Source organism: Pithys albifrons, chromosome 7, assembly GCF_047495875.1.
Source record: "Pithys albifrons albifrons isolate INPA30051 chromosome 7, PitAlb_v1, whole genome shotgun sequence".
NCBI classification, from domain to species: domain Eukaryota; kingdom Metazoa; phylum Chordata; class Aves; order Passeriformes; family Thamnophilidae; genus Pithys; species Pithys albifrons.
Genome location: NC_092464.1, coordinates 18538416 through 18550784, shown reverse-complemented (window position 1 = coordinate 18550784; position 12369 = coordinate 18538416). Strand labels below are relative to the sequence as shown.

The following is a 12369-nucleotide window of genomic DNA, read 5'->3' as shown; positions in this document are numbered from 1 at the left end:
CATTAGGCAAGATATTGCTGTGAGTTGTTTTTGCAAGAGATGTTGAAAACCAAATACAAATACTTCTGAAGGGAGTATATTCTAAAAGTGATGGAAATGCAGAATGTGGGGGGTTTTCTCTGAAAATGAGACTGGCTGAGTGGCCCTCAGTGGAGTCCAAACATTGACACAAAGTGATTTGGAAGATGTTTTGTGAGAAGCGGATAGAGAACTGGATGGTGAAGTAGTGGCAGATATGGCAGAAGCCAAAAGAAACAATGAAGGGTATAGGAGTCTCAAGGCACTGCCATGGGAACAAGGCTGAGTGACACAACAGGGCATGAGCAGCAGCCAAAGGGTGTTTATGTGGTCTTGAAGTGGTAAAGAGGGCAGGTGCAGTCTGAATGAGATGGCTAGAGTAGGGAGCATAGTGAGAGGAGGCAGAAAGTTTCTGTGAGAAGAAGACTGGTGCTTGGAGGAGAAGAAAATGGCAAAAGAGGACTGGCTTTTAGGAACAGGTGCGTGTCAAAGGGGCTGGAATCAGAAAACTCTGCTAGATGGGGAGTGGTGTCGTGAACAACCTGACATGAACAAGAGTTTTGACCAACCTTCATCCATTGTTGTGTAATGACAGTAAAACCCCCATGGTCCTCTGTGTGTGTGTGTTACCCCTTAAAATCTTGGTCTGTGCACAAGAGATCAGCCTGGGTCACTTGGACTGGTTTCTACTTGTGAGCTTTACATTTCTCCATGAGCAACATGACACCATTTCTGGTTTCTTTGAAAGTCTGTTAAATTAAAACCAAAGAGATAACATGCATGAGCGGTTCTAGCAGACAGCAATCCAGCAAAGTTCAGTGCTTAACAGATAGGAAATACGAAATTGCAGTTATAATTTTCATGGGACTATAAAGCATGATTCATTTTAATTACCATTTCATGTTGGGGTTCTTTTTCTACAGGATTCTTGCTCTACTATGTGCATGGCATGAGTTGTGCTTAACTGAGAAGCCGAATCCTATTACCAGCAGGGCAGTTTGTGGCAGAGTCAAAAGTAATCCTTGTAGGTAAAACCATTAAAGGTTGGAGTGGATCTGTCTGCCTCTGAGGTCTGTGCGGTATCAGACATAATACTTCAACTTTCATAGGGGAATGCTGGCCCTGTGGGTTTGATTTTTTTGTTTAGTTGCTGGATGTGCAAGTCTGAAACCCTGGGTTCTGATTTGCAGTACTGAAACCACATAACAGGAACTGAAGTCAGTGTCAGCTGCAATTTTATTGCATGAAGTACTGTCTAATATAAAGAACTCAAGAAGGTCATCTTGTACTTATCTGTTACTCTTCATCTGAATTTAATGAACAACTTTCACCATAATTTCTCTGGTTGCCAGGTTCTCATCTCAGTAAAAAAGGGAGGAAGGGGTAGAATAAAATCCTTACTTGATAGGAACTGTTGTAAGACTGTCATTTCACAAGAATTTACCTACTTTAATACAGTAATGAGGAATACTTAGACTCAGGCTACAGAATTTGTTACTTGGTCTTCAGACCAAGATCTGACAAGCATGCAGTACATTAGCCCCAAGTTCACATTCAGAATAAGTAAGATGAAACATTTGACTCCCTGAATGTGAAATGAGTCCTGTTCATTTTGTGAGAAGAACAAGAGGATTGCCTGTATGAAGGATGGGATGGGGTTGTGGATCGGGAAAGACTGTAATGCAGTGCATGTGTGTGTGGAGTGGAGAACAGGGCTGCAGAGACAGTCAGAGTTCTGGCATTTCACATCTGGTGAGGGAATATCTTTTCAAAGTCAACATGATTTTGGGATTTGCTGGTTTAAAGAAAAAGTGGACATAGACAAATCTTTCTTTTTTTAATTCTCATTTTCAAGACTGAATCAATTAAAATAATTTTTTTTTCACCTCTGGGATGTGTTACTGATTGGAGAACTTTATGAACTTCTGTCACCCGTACTTTCCTCCAAGAAAAGCAGAGAATATCCTAATGTCTGTCTTTTCAATTTCCTTTCTCTGTGCCTTTTATTGAAAATTGATATTTGCTTTATTATTTGGCTTCACTTTGTTTCACTTTGCTTTATTTTTCACTCTGTTTTTCCATTAGATTTTCTTCCCTGGTTTCTCCTCTGCAGTTTACTTTGCTGTCTGTGGTGATTGGAATGCAAGTCCAATGCTTTTAGACTAAACCTTTTGGTATTCCATATTCAGTTGGGTCCAAAGCTAGACAAAACCTGTTTGTTCCATCTCTAGTTATTAGATAGGGGCCAAAGGACTTTGGGGATATAGTTGGATTCATGGCTATGGCCTCTTCATGCAAAACAAGCAGTAACAGCACCATAGAAAGTGGAATTAATTATATTTTCCCTGCTTTGTTTTTATGACAAACTCCAACATAACAATGACTATATAATCCATGTGTATTGCTAATTATCTCCAAGAATGTTATTGTTTTTAAACAAAAGATACTGAATCATGGCCAAAGTTTGGAGATTATTCTTTCTGACATTCAAGTAATATCTATGGAATGTTTAAGGCCAAGAACTTTATCTGTCAGGAACTTCCATTTCACAGCATTTCCTGACAGGGATGTACCTACAAATACAGAACACATGTAAGATTAGAGTTTGCCTTCCAAGGAAGTTCATTATTAAAAGAATATAAAAGCAAAGAATGTCTGTATTTAGCCTACAGTATTTTTGTTTCCTTTGCAACTGTTGCATTCATCAAGACGGAGAACACAGATCTTATAATGTGTATATAAATGTTCATTATCTCACAAGTTTAATGCTAAGTCTCTTTACTGCCAGTACATTTTTTTCACTTTGAAACACAGAATTTTTATTGTGATCTTAAAAAAAAATCACAAATGTTACTGTTTTGTAGAACAGTCTGAAAAACTATAATGAAACTAGGGCTGGTGTCAGATGTGCAACATAACACAAAATTTCAAGTTTGAGACACATAGCTTTGCTAAACTATAGGGAATGTATTATTTCATTTTAGTGTGATAATACTAGAAATTAAGAAATAACACAGACCACTAGAAAACAAAATAAATCTAGATAAAAAAATTCAAGCTGGAAAAGAACATTATTAAAATAACTCTTGGAATTTATAGTTGCCTTGTAAAAACAGAGATCAGGTATGAGACAGTAGACATTCTTTCATTACCTACATGAACATTTATTTCTATAACAGTTGATGTATTACGTCACCTGGAGGATGTATATGGCAGCTGAACATGCTTCTTTCTAATTAAGATTATGCAGTATATAAAGTGGAGTTATGGTTATTGAAAACTGAATGTCTGGACATTTGTTTAGGTAAGGAATGATAGGCCCATTTCTGTTCTTATTTGCCATGAGATCATGATTCAGATCCAAGCATAATGTATATTTTAGCTATTTTTAAAGCATGATTTCCTGCAAAAATTGGTCATGTCAAAAGTCCCTGGCAGGTTTTCCTTCACTGGTAACCTTTTTACGCATTATCTGAGATTGTGCAATTATGATGGAGAGGTAAGTGTCTCAAAAATACTGCATTTCTGTGATACACTGTACACACTGTATGCTGGGTAGGATACTCTGTTCTGTACCTGTCAATTAATACATGTCTATATTTTTCTGTCACACTGTGGAAAATTGCTGGCTAGATGGAGAGGGAGATCCTGATTAATTCCTTGTTGAGGGAAAAGCTGCAGTGTGTGCTCAACTCTTCTTGCACATCAGAGAGTTCATGTGTAGGGGAGACCTCATGAAAGCCATACCCCAGGGACAAGCTCAGGTTGTAGCTCACAGCTCTGATAATTCACTAGAGAGGCAAATTCAGACTGTGGATGAATTCTGATGGAAATCTTTTGGAGTTGAATGCATACTGCAACCTAAGTATAATTCAGTTTATAAAGTCAGCAGTCAATCTCAAAGAAAAAAAAAGATGCTTTGGAAACCAAGTTATGGCAGTTGCATTTCTTACAGAACTATTTTTCAACTGAAAAAGTATATCCACTTTGAAACCTTTTCTTTTGGGACCTGGCAGGATTGGAAAGAGAGCACTATACATCCCCTTGGGAAGCTCAGCATCTTCTGTTTGTTATACTATAAGAGCTACTAAGACGGTGGGCGAAAAATGCATCAATTCCCTCCACAACTCAAGACAAGCTTAAGCCATCTAGATGAGGGAATTTTGGAGATGCTGCAGTTTTGGGGGAATTAGGTATAATTTTTGGGAGACTGATTTTTCTTTATTTTTTTCTTTTTTAAAATCAGTCAAAGGTTTTGAAGTTTAGCTTAAATTATGGAATTAATAGGTGGCACAGATTGTAGGTTCTTAAATGTTCCACATTGTTCCATAAAGCCTTATCAATATCACTTTGACATGTGTAGGATGTATTTCATGTACAGTATAAATTTTCATGTATATACATTATTTTTAATGGTTTAAGAGTGTAGTTTAATACCTATGTGGCACTAAAGTGGAACCATAGTATTTCAGTATTGGAGATTTCATTAGATGCCAGTCAAACAGTACCATGTAAATCTGGACTATTTTTGCAGAATTTGGATGAGAAGGCTCAGAAATATTAGTCCTACTGTCAAAACCCTCTCAAGTTTGGTTGTTTCTGTGAAAGAGTTTTTTTCAATCCAGAACTGGGCCTATAAATATAGGGTGTATAATTTTTGATTCTGTCCTTGTATCAAAACAAGAGCTAGAGTTTTGAATTGAAAGCCTAACTTTCAGATTTATGACTTTATTTAATGTTGTGGATATTCCAGTAGATTAAAATGTTACCTGTGTGTTCAGTTTTAGTAAGTTTATGTATGATATCAAGACAGGACTTGTTCTACAGTTGAGAGGTTCTTGATCGAAAGTGGAAAGAACATCATTGAAATGTGATAAAAAGAAATAGCAATGCTCATGTATTTATCATCCCTTGTACTCAAGTGCTTGTGGATCTTTTCCTTTTTTGGTGGATGAACTCAAGTATTCTATAGTCTGCTAATTAAGTGATGAGGTAGATAGAACTTTCATTAATCCACATTTTCAGGTTAGCTCACATCATCCTCTGAAATGGGATTTTCAAAGCTGGACATGGTACTCAATCATCGAGTGAAGTGCAAGTATTATGGTACCATTCTTGCAGAAAAAATGTTTATAAATCCTAGTGCAAGTACAGTATTTTGTACAATGGCATGGTAAGGTTTTAAGCTTCCGATTAACTCCTAGAGACATTTTTGCTGTTAATCATCTTTTAACTCTTCCAGGCATTTTTAAAGGGTTTTCTCTTGACCTGGAAAGATGATCATTCTAGCTTATTTTAATTCCTAAATCCTTTCTAGTATGTTAAGAGTAGACACAACATCAGCTCTTTCCAAATCTGGTATTTCACCCATCCTGAGTGAATTCAGAGAAATGTTAAGAACTTTTCAACTTTTTGAAAGAAATATTCATCAGTTAGTTCTTGGAGTGCCCTATGATGAGATTTCTTAGACCTAGCACAGGGTTTGTTTCTTTCATTTTCTTTTTAGATTTTGTTCCTGGTCTTAATTATGAAAGACATATGGTCACAGCTGACCCTCTTATTGAAGTCTGATACGAGAAAGGCATTCAAAATTCTGCTTTCCCCATGCCATTTTTTAAAAACCATCTTTATCCATTGAGTAATGGATTAATCTTTTCTTTGCCCTTCCTCTGACTAGGCCATTTCTGCACTAAGTAGTCACCCAGGCCTGCTGCTCTGGGCCCAGTCGTGATTTCATCTTATTTTCTCGCTCTGATAAAAAAAAGAAGTAGTTATGCTGCTAAAAAAAAAAAGAAAAAAGCTTCAAATAGATGAAAAATTGAAGCATCTGGAATACACAGCTGGCTGGTTGGACATATCTTGGATATTTAAATATTTACAAACAGGAAAAGTTCTAATATTACTGGGGAATGTGTGTTTTAGATAGCCATCTTCTGCTGTCATTGGCTGTGGTTGTGTCCTGGCTTAGATAACACTTAAGCCTCATACTTTGAATTTGTGAACAGGTTAATAATGTCTTGGTTGCAGCGTGGACATATGAGTAGCTTCCTGGGCAGTAAAAAGTTTGGAGATACCTCCTCAGCCTTCTTCAGAAACTCAAATTCATCTGCAGCATCTAGATGTGAGATAGATTAACTTAAATTAGTTGTTTGAATTCAAACTTTGTAAGCTCCTCTTGTTGGAAGACACAGGAAAAGAGGTTTAGCCAGAGAAGGTGTAACTGCAGCCCTGCTGTGTGAGGTGCAGGTACTGCCTGGCTATCATGAAAGCTTCAGAGTGAGCTGTCCTGCCTGGCTCATCTTAGCCTGAGCTGGCAGTTAGGACCTGGAACTCCTTTTTAGGCTGCAGATTTATCTTTTGACAATGATGTTCTGCCTGTCTGAAGGTGGTCCCTCTCTCCCATTACGTGTGTTGCCAGTGACACAATTACAACCCATCTCTCTCAGATCTCAATTTCATTAGGACAGAGGATCAATACCAAGCATAGTACTGGTGAGAGTTATCAAATAGCACCTAAATGGGTTAAAATTAATTCAGCACTTTGAGACCAAAGTCTAGTTGCCCCTAAAAACATTTCCAACACAACAAGCCCTGTGCTGCCCTAGGAGTTGTTTTGTGGCACAGATTTCTCAGTGAAGCCTTAGGTGCATGATAAATGACCTCATTCACATGCTGGATGTTCCAAGCAATGTTAAAATCAAGCACTTCAATTCATGCACTAGGCCATGTAAACTCACATGTTACACTTGGACATTTTCCAGCCTACACAATCTCACTGTTCAGTATACTTTTTATACTGACCACATGCACGCTGTTTGTAATTAGCTGAGGTTCATCTGCCACCTTTCTGTGTTTCCCATTGTTAGAGTGTATGCAGTTAAGTGATTCAGCTTAGCTCTGTGCTGATTTACTTCTTGTATTACCATCTGATCATTATTCAGGTGATTATGTTTCCTGTTCCTCATGCTTGAATAACTGAGGTATCACTTTGAATGACATCTTGACCTCATTGGCATGAACTGACCTCTTCCTCTCCAGGGCTCTGTAGCTCACAGGCCTGTGTTCCGCAATGGTTTGCATAGTCCGTGGCTGAACAAGAGCTTTGGTGTGGGGGAATGCTGCAGCTTTTGATCAAACAAGACTACTGACATGAAAAGATATCTCTACATGACCTCAGAAGCCCTTCAGGCAATGGCTTAAACTGTATTGCATTGAGCGATGGCTAAAATAGGTCTTTCTGGCCCCAGAACATCCTTTGTAATGCTTATGCAGAGTACGTCTGTTCCTCTGCACAGGTTACCCACCTGCAGCTCCCAGTGAAGTTTCTCATGGAATAACTCCCAGGGTTGTAGTTATTGACATGTAAATATCAGATTGGAGTTACCTGGTGAGGAGATGTTCTTAAGGAGGAAATAAGTAGAAGTAGAACTTATTTGCTGATGACTAGGCTTGTAAAATACATAACTGACAAAGCAAATGGCTGCTCTGGGCACTGCTTAAGAAAGTGCAGAGGAAACCTTACTCCCAGGCACATGTGATGCCATTCTGTAAACAGAATTGATTTTGTATGTCCACTGAATGTACATTATCTAAAAGGCTTATTGCTTTATTTGCAAGCTATATGAGTTGTAAGACAAAGCTTAACTTGTTTCTTGAGTGAAGAATGAGATTCACAAAGCCAAAGGATCAGAGGCCACAGTGAGTTTTCACTCTCCCTCTTTTTTGCCTGCAGAAAGCCCATACAGGACAACGGAAGTAAAAGGTAAATGAAGGACACTGAAATAGCTCTGGAATAGGAGCCTTAGATATTGAAAATATAATTTTCATGATAACCTGAAGCTTTCTATCTAAAAAAGAAATAGAGAAAGTTTACTATTTTATTCTTAGAAGTTTGCAGAATGCTTGCATACTGTTAACGGATTTTCATCCCATGTCATTGAAGTTATAAGAGTGACTTGGTAATTTTGCCTGAAAAATAAACTAATATTTTCCCCTTGCCTGAGGAAATATATTTATATGATTCTGTTTAGAGTGCATTGTTTACTTGGATATTTTTAATGTCATAAATCCCATGAGTGTCACTGAATGTAAAGTAAATAGAAGTGCAAACAATACTTGTGCCAAGTGATCTCATTCCTTATTTTTATAGAAGCTGAGAGGCCTATCAACCATAGAGTATTTCTCCATGAAAGATATCTCTGTTCAAATGCCACAGTGCCCTGAAATAATTAAACCATAGCAAAGCAAAGCTTAATTTACGTAAATATTTTATGTTTGTTTTTCGCACTCTTACAAACTAGTCATTGCTAGAAAATTGTGATGCAGTTCTGGAGAGTGATTGTAATTAACCCACTGTCATGCTTGTCTTCACAACTGGTAAAATTAGGCAATAGTGATAGTTAACATCAGGGCAGCTGCTGCTAGCTAGCTGGATGGTTTGTAACAGACAAAGCAATTCCTTCCTGCCTGGCCAGCAAGTTATTTTACAAGAGTGTAAATTAAAGATTTTTGTGGTGTTCCTAGTTGCATGAAATCCCCTTGGGTGTCTCACTGACATGACCTCCTCAAATGTTAATGCTGCTCTTGTTGCTTGTTCTGGGGGTATTAAGAATTGCTGTCTCATCCAGGATGCCATGGAGTTATTCCCTGAAATCATCTAGGAGCTTTATTTAGCAATAGCCTCCTGTTTCAAGGACTGGGGGCCAGTGACAATTGCCTTCATCTCTGCTTTTACTCATAAGCTAAATCTAAATCAGGAGATAAAAAGGGTGGCCTGTAGTCATCTTCTGTATTTAGTAATTCCTGCTCAGCCTTGCATGAACACTAATTTCCAAGTCAAAAATTGACTGCCTTCATTTTTTTTAGCCAGCTAATCACTGAAAATGCAGAAAACATCTTTTTTCAAAGGAAGGAAATTTCCCCAATGCATAGCCAAAAGCTTTAGGGAGGAAAATAGATGAAGTTCCAGGCTGCTTCCTTGGTGCATCGTACAGAACATTGCTCCATCACAGCTGGCCCATGAAGATCCACAGAGGAGAACTACTGTAGCAGTTTAATAATAATTTTTTCCCCTCTCAATAGTAATACAGGAGTTAAATTTCAAATGGCAAGTTACAACTAAAAACCCCAATTTGACTTTCTTTAGTCTCTTTTCTTTCTGTCCATAAACAAAAGTCTTGTTGCTGATGACAGGATAGAGATTTTTCCCAGCCCTCTGTGAAGCTACTGGTAGTACGTAGCAGGTCCAGCCTTAATTTTTAGTCTTGATCACAGCATATTTAAACATGCAGTCCTAACACCAGTTGGTCTTTATCTTCCTCAGAAAGTTCTGTAATGCTTATCAGTTCCTTGACTTAAGCTACGTTCATAACAGTTGGAGCTGTTCTGTGCCGCTCCATGGCATGTAACAGCTCCTATCTTTATATCCTACATAATATATATCTATTTATTACATGTAGTAATTCTGATAAAATGTCATCTCTCAAGCAGCAGTCTTGTCATGCTACATTTTTGAAAGCCAAATCCAATATTTACTGACCATTTTAAAAGGATGCTAACAGGATGTGTGGCTGATGAGCTTAAGCATTCAGTAGTTTCTCTGACAGTGTTCCGGAGAGATACGAGAGGAAGTTTGCCCAAGTGACCTTATCTCTTCAGGAGGCAGGTTGTATCATGTAGCAGAAAGGTATTGCAACCAGCTGATGGGACTAGATATTCTTGCATCATTAGAAAAGCTAACATATGAAAGATGGCGTAGGTTATGCTAGGACTGTTTAAAGAGAGTGTCTTAGCACTCTAAAAAGATTCTGAGTATGTTTATGATTTTCATCTGTATTCTTACTCTGAGGACATTAAAAACAGGCACAGGTCCACTTACAGTTCAAATCATCTTCTATGTGTATGTTTGCTGTAGCTGCCACGAAGTCATGGAGTGAAGGTAGAAGTGCCTGACCTGTGCGCAGTGTCAGTGTGGAATGGCAGTCTGCTCATTGCCAGGACTAAGAGAATCCCTGATCAAAAGATTTGTTTGAAAAATACATGCTTTAGTATGTGGAAATAAAGACACAGCCTGTGTGGATAGAACATGAGGACTCCCTTACCTTAACCATACATGGGGTGCCTTTAGGGACAGGGCAGGGTGGTGGGTTAAAGGTACTGTAAAGGAAGGGGATGAGGTGTGTGTTAGGAGCTTCTTCAGAAGCTGAATTCTGAACAAGACAGAATTGGTGGCACAAGCTGTCTTCCTTGCACCATGCTGATATATGGTTAAAAATACTTGAAGCCCTTGTAAAGGATTCCGAATTTTTTAAAATGAAAGATGATACACATGCAGACAATATTATTGATGTTCTCAATGGGAAAACTGAATAAATGTCTGATAACACCTGTTTTGAAGATAGTAAAGATACTACATGACTTTTAAATTACCACAAAATTACTTCTACAGAAATTGATATAAGTACCTTTTAAGTCTTCAGTGATTTTCTAATGAATACATTCAGTAACTTCAAAACCAGTTCCAACTACTTTGGCTTTAATTTTCTGATTAGATGTTCACTTTTACCAAGGAATAAAAGAAGTATGTCTGAGCTCTGGGCTTTTCTGTTTTACTTTCTCAGTTCACTGAAACTGGACTTAAAATAGACCTGAGGTAAACAAAAGCAAGTACTGTTACCACTTATGTTAGGTGATCTCTGCAGAGGCAAGACTTGTTGAATCAGTAGTGTCTTTAAGTCCCTTGGCATCCTGGTAGCTGGAGAGAGCTAAGCAAGATATTTATGCATCCTTTTCTGAAAGGAAGTGGGGTGAAACTGTTGAGTCCTTCTGCATTTCAAAAAGAGCAAAAAACCAAATAACCAAAGAAAATAGTGGGTTTGGATGATGCTATCATTGTGAATTGCATCCTATCTGTATTAGGACTAAACGTTGTCATAAACATTGTTAATTATCAGGTGAGTGTGCTAAACAAAATTATGTATATTCAGCAATTGTATTGAGTGGACATAGTCAATATTCATAGATACAGGAATTTCAGTTTTCTATATGCCTTGATGTGTGACACAACAAACTGTAAGAAGGGGAAGAGAGTGACTTGCACTAGCAAATTTAAATAGCCATCTACTCACTAGCCAGGAAAACTGTCAGACAGCGTAGAGACTACAGAGTCCTTGGGGTTCTTAGGCTTTCTTTGATTGCAAACAAGATTTATGGTTTCTCCTACCCTTAAAAAAATTCTTCTACAGTAGGAGTAATTAAATTCCTTGTTCATCTCTCTGGTTTGGCTCTCACCTTCATCTGTCTGTGAGAGCTGGGGCACCTTTCATCTGTCATTAGCAGACAGCCTAAGCGTCCTGTTGCAGTGTGTAATTAGCACTGTTCCAGCCCTCTGGTCGCGTTAGGGGCTGGCGAGCACGTTTCCTGGGCCAGGTACCTTCTGACAACTGCACACACCCATTTCTCCAGCTAAGGGATGCAAGGCTGTGTTTCTGCCCAGGTCCCACAGGCGGCAGGGAGCTGTATTTGCAGCCTGTCCAGGTTGCCACAGTTTCATCTGGTGGATTGATGACCTGCAAGGCTGAGCTACCATGAGGACACTAATGCTTTATTGGATGTGGCTGTTGAGCAGGTGTGTAGGTAATGATAGTAAATAAAATTGACCAGCAATGTATCAGCATGCTCAAAGTGTCACAATAATATAACACACTCTCTCTTATGGTATATTTACTGTCTCTAACATCAGTTTTAAAAATCCTAGCTCAGTTAATCTAATGGTATAGTTGTATATTTTGAAAGACTTCCTCCTAATATAGTATTGTAAGTATTATCTTCAAAAGTTTCTGTTATTTTCCCCCCCTTTCCAAAACATTTTACTCCAAAGAAAGCCTTTTTAACTATTTCTGCAGATTATAAAGAAATATGTCCACTTATTAAAGCCAGACATGCCATTTGTCAAAGGAATTGCATCCTGGAGAATGTTCCTTTCATCTTTAAAAAACTGCTTCGGCTAAATAAAATGGGTATTTCGTCTCCTTCAGTTCATTTAAGCAACTCTTGTAATGCTGACTTTAAAATAAAGTGTTCCTCCCTGCTATGCTGAAGTTCTGATATTTTCAGTATGGTACAAGGTGCCTTAAAATGTTGTATTTGGACAATTTACCATAATACATCTAAAGACAACTCTCCTGGTTTCATGGAAGTCTTCTCATTATAAATTATTGGAGAAACAAGAGATGGGAGGAAGCTTTGGGATCATAATCTAATTGCATCTGATAAAGACTAGACTGATTGAAAGGATAGTTTAATATATGAGTTACTTTATGACAGTACTGATAGGTGACAGTAATTGGACTC

The 12369-nt window shown here is 38.1% G+C and overlaps 1 protein-coding gene across 10 annotated transcripts in view; it reads left to right on the top strand.

The window, feature by feature from the left end:
• The window catches only part of KIAA1217 (KIAA1217 ortholog), a 351226-nt gene that overhangs the window by 125718 nt on the left and 213139 nt on the right, over positions 1-12369 (top strand). Inside the window, exon 1 of one of the 10 annotated variants that reach the window (XM_071560132.1) lies at positions 479-497. The exons of the other annotated variants lie outside the window; for them this stretch is intronic. The gene's annotated coding sequence lies outside the window, so the exon portion shown is untranslated. Of the gene's footprint in view, positions 1-478; positions 498-12369 lie in introns of those variants that run through there. 10 annotated transcript variants of the gene reach the window in all.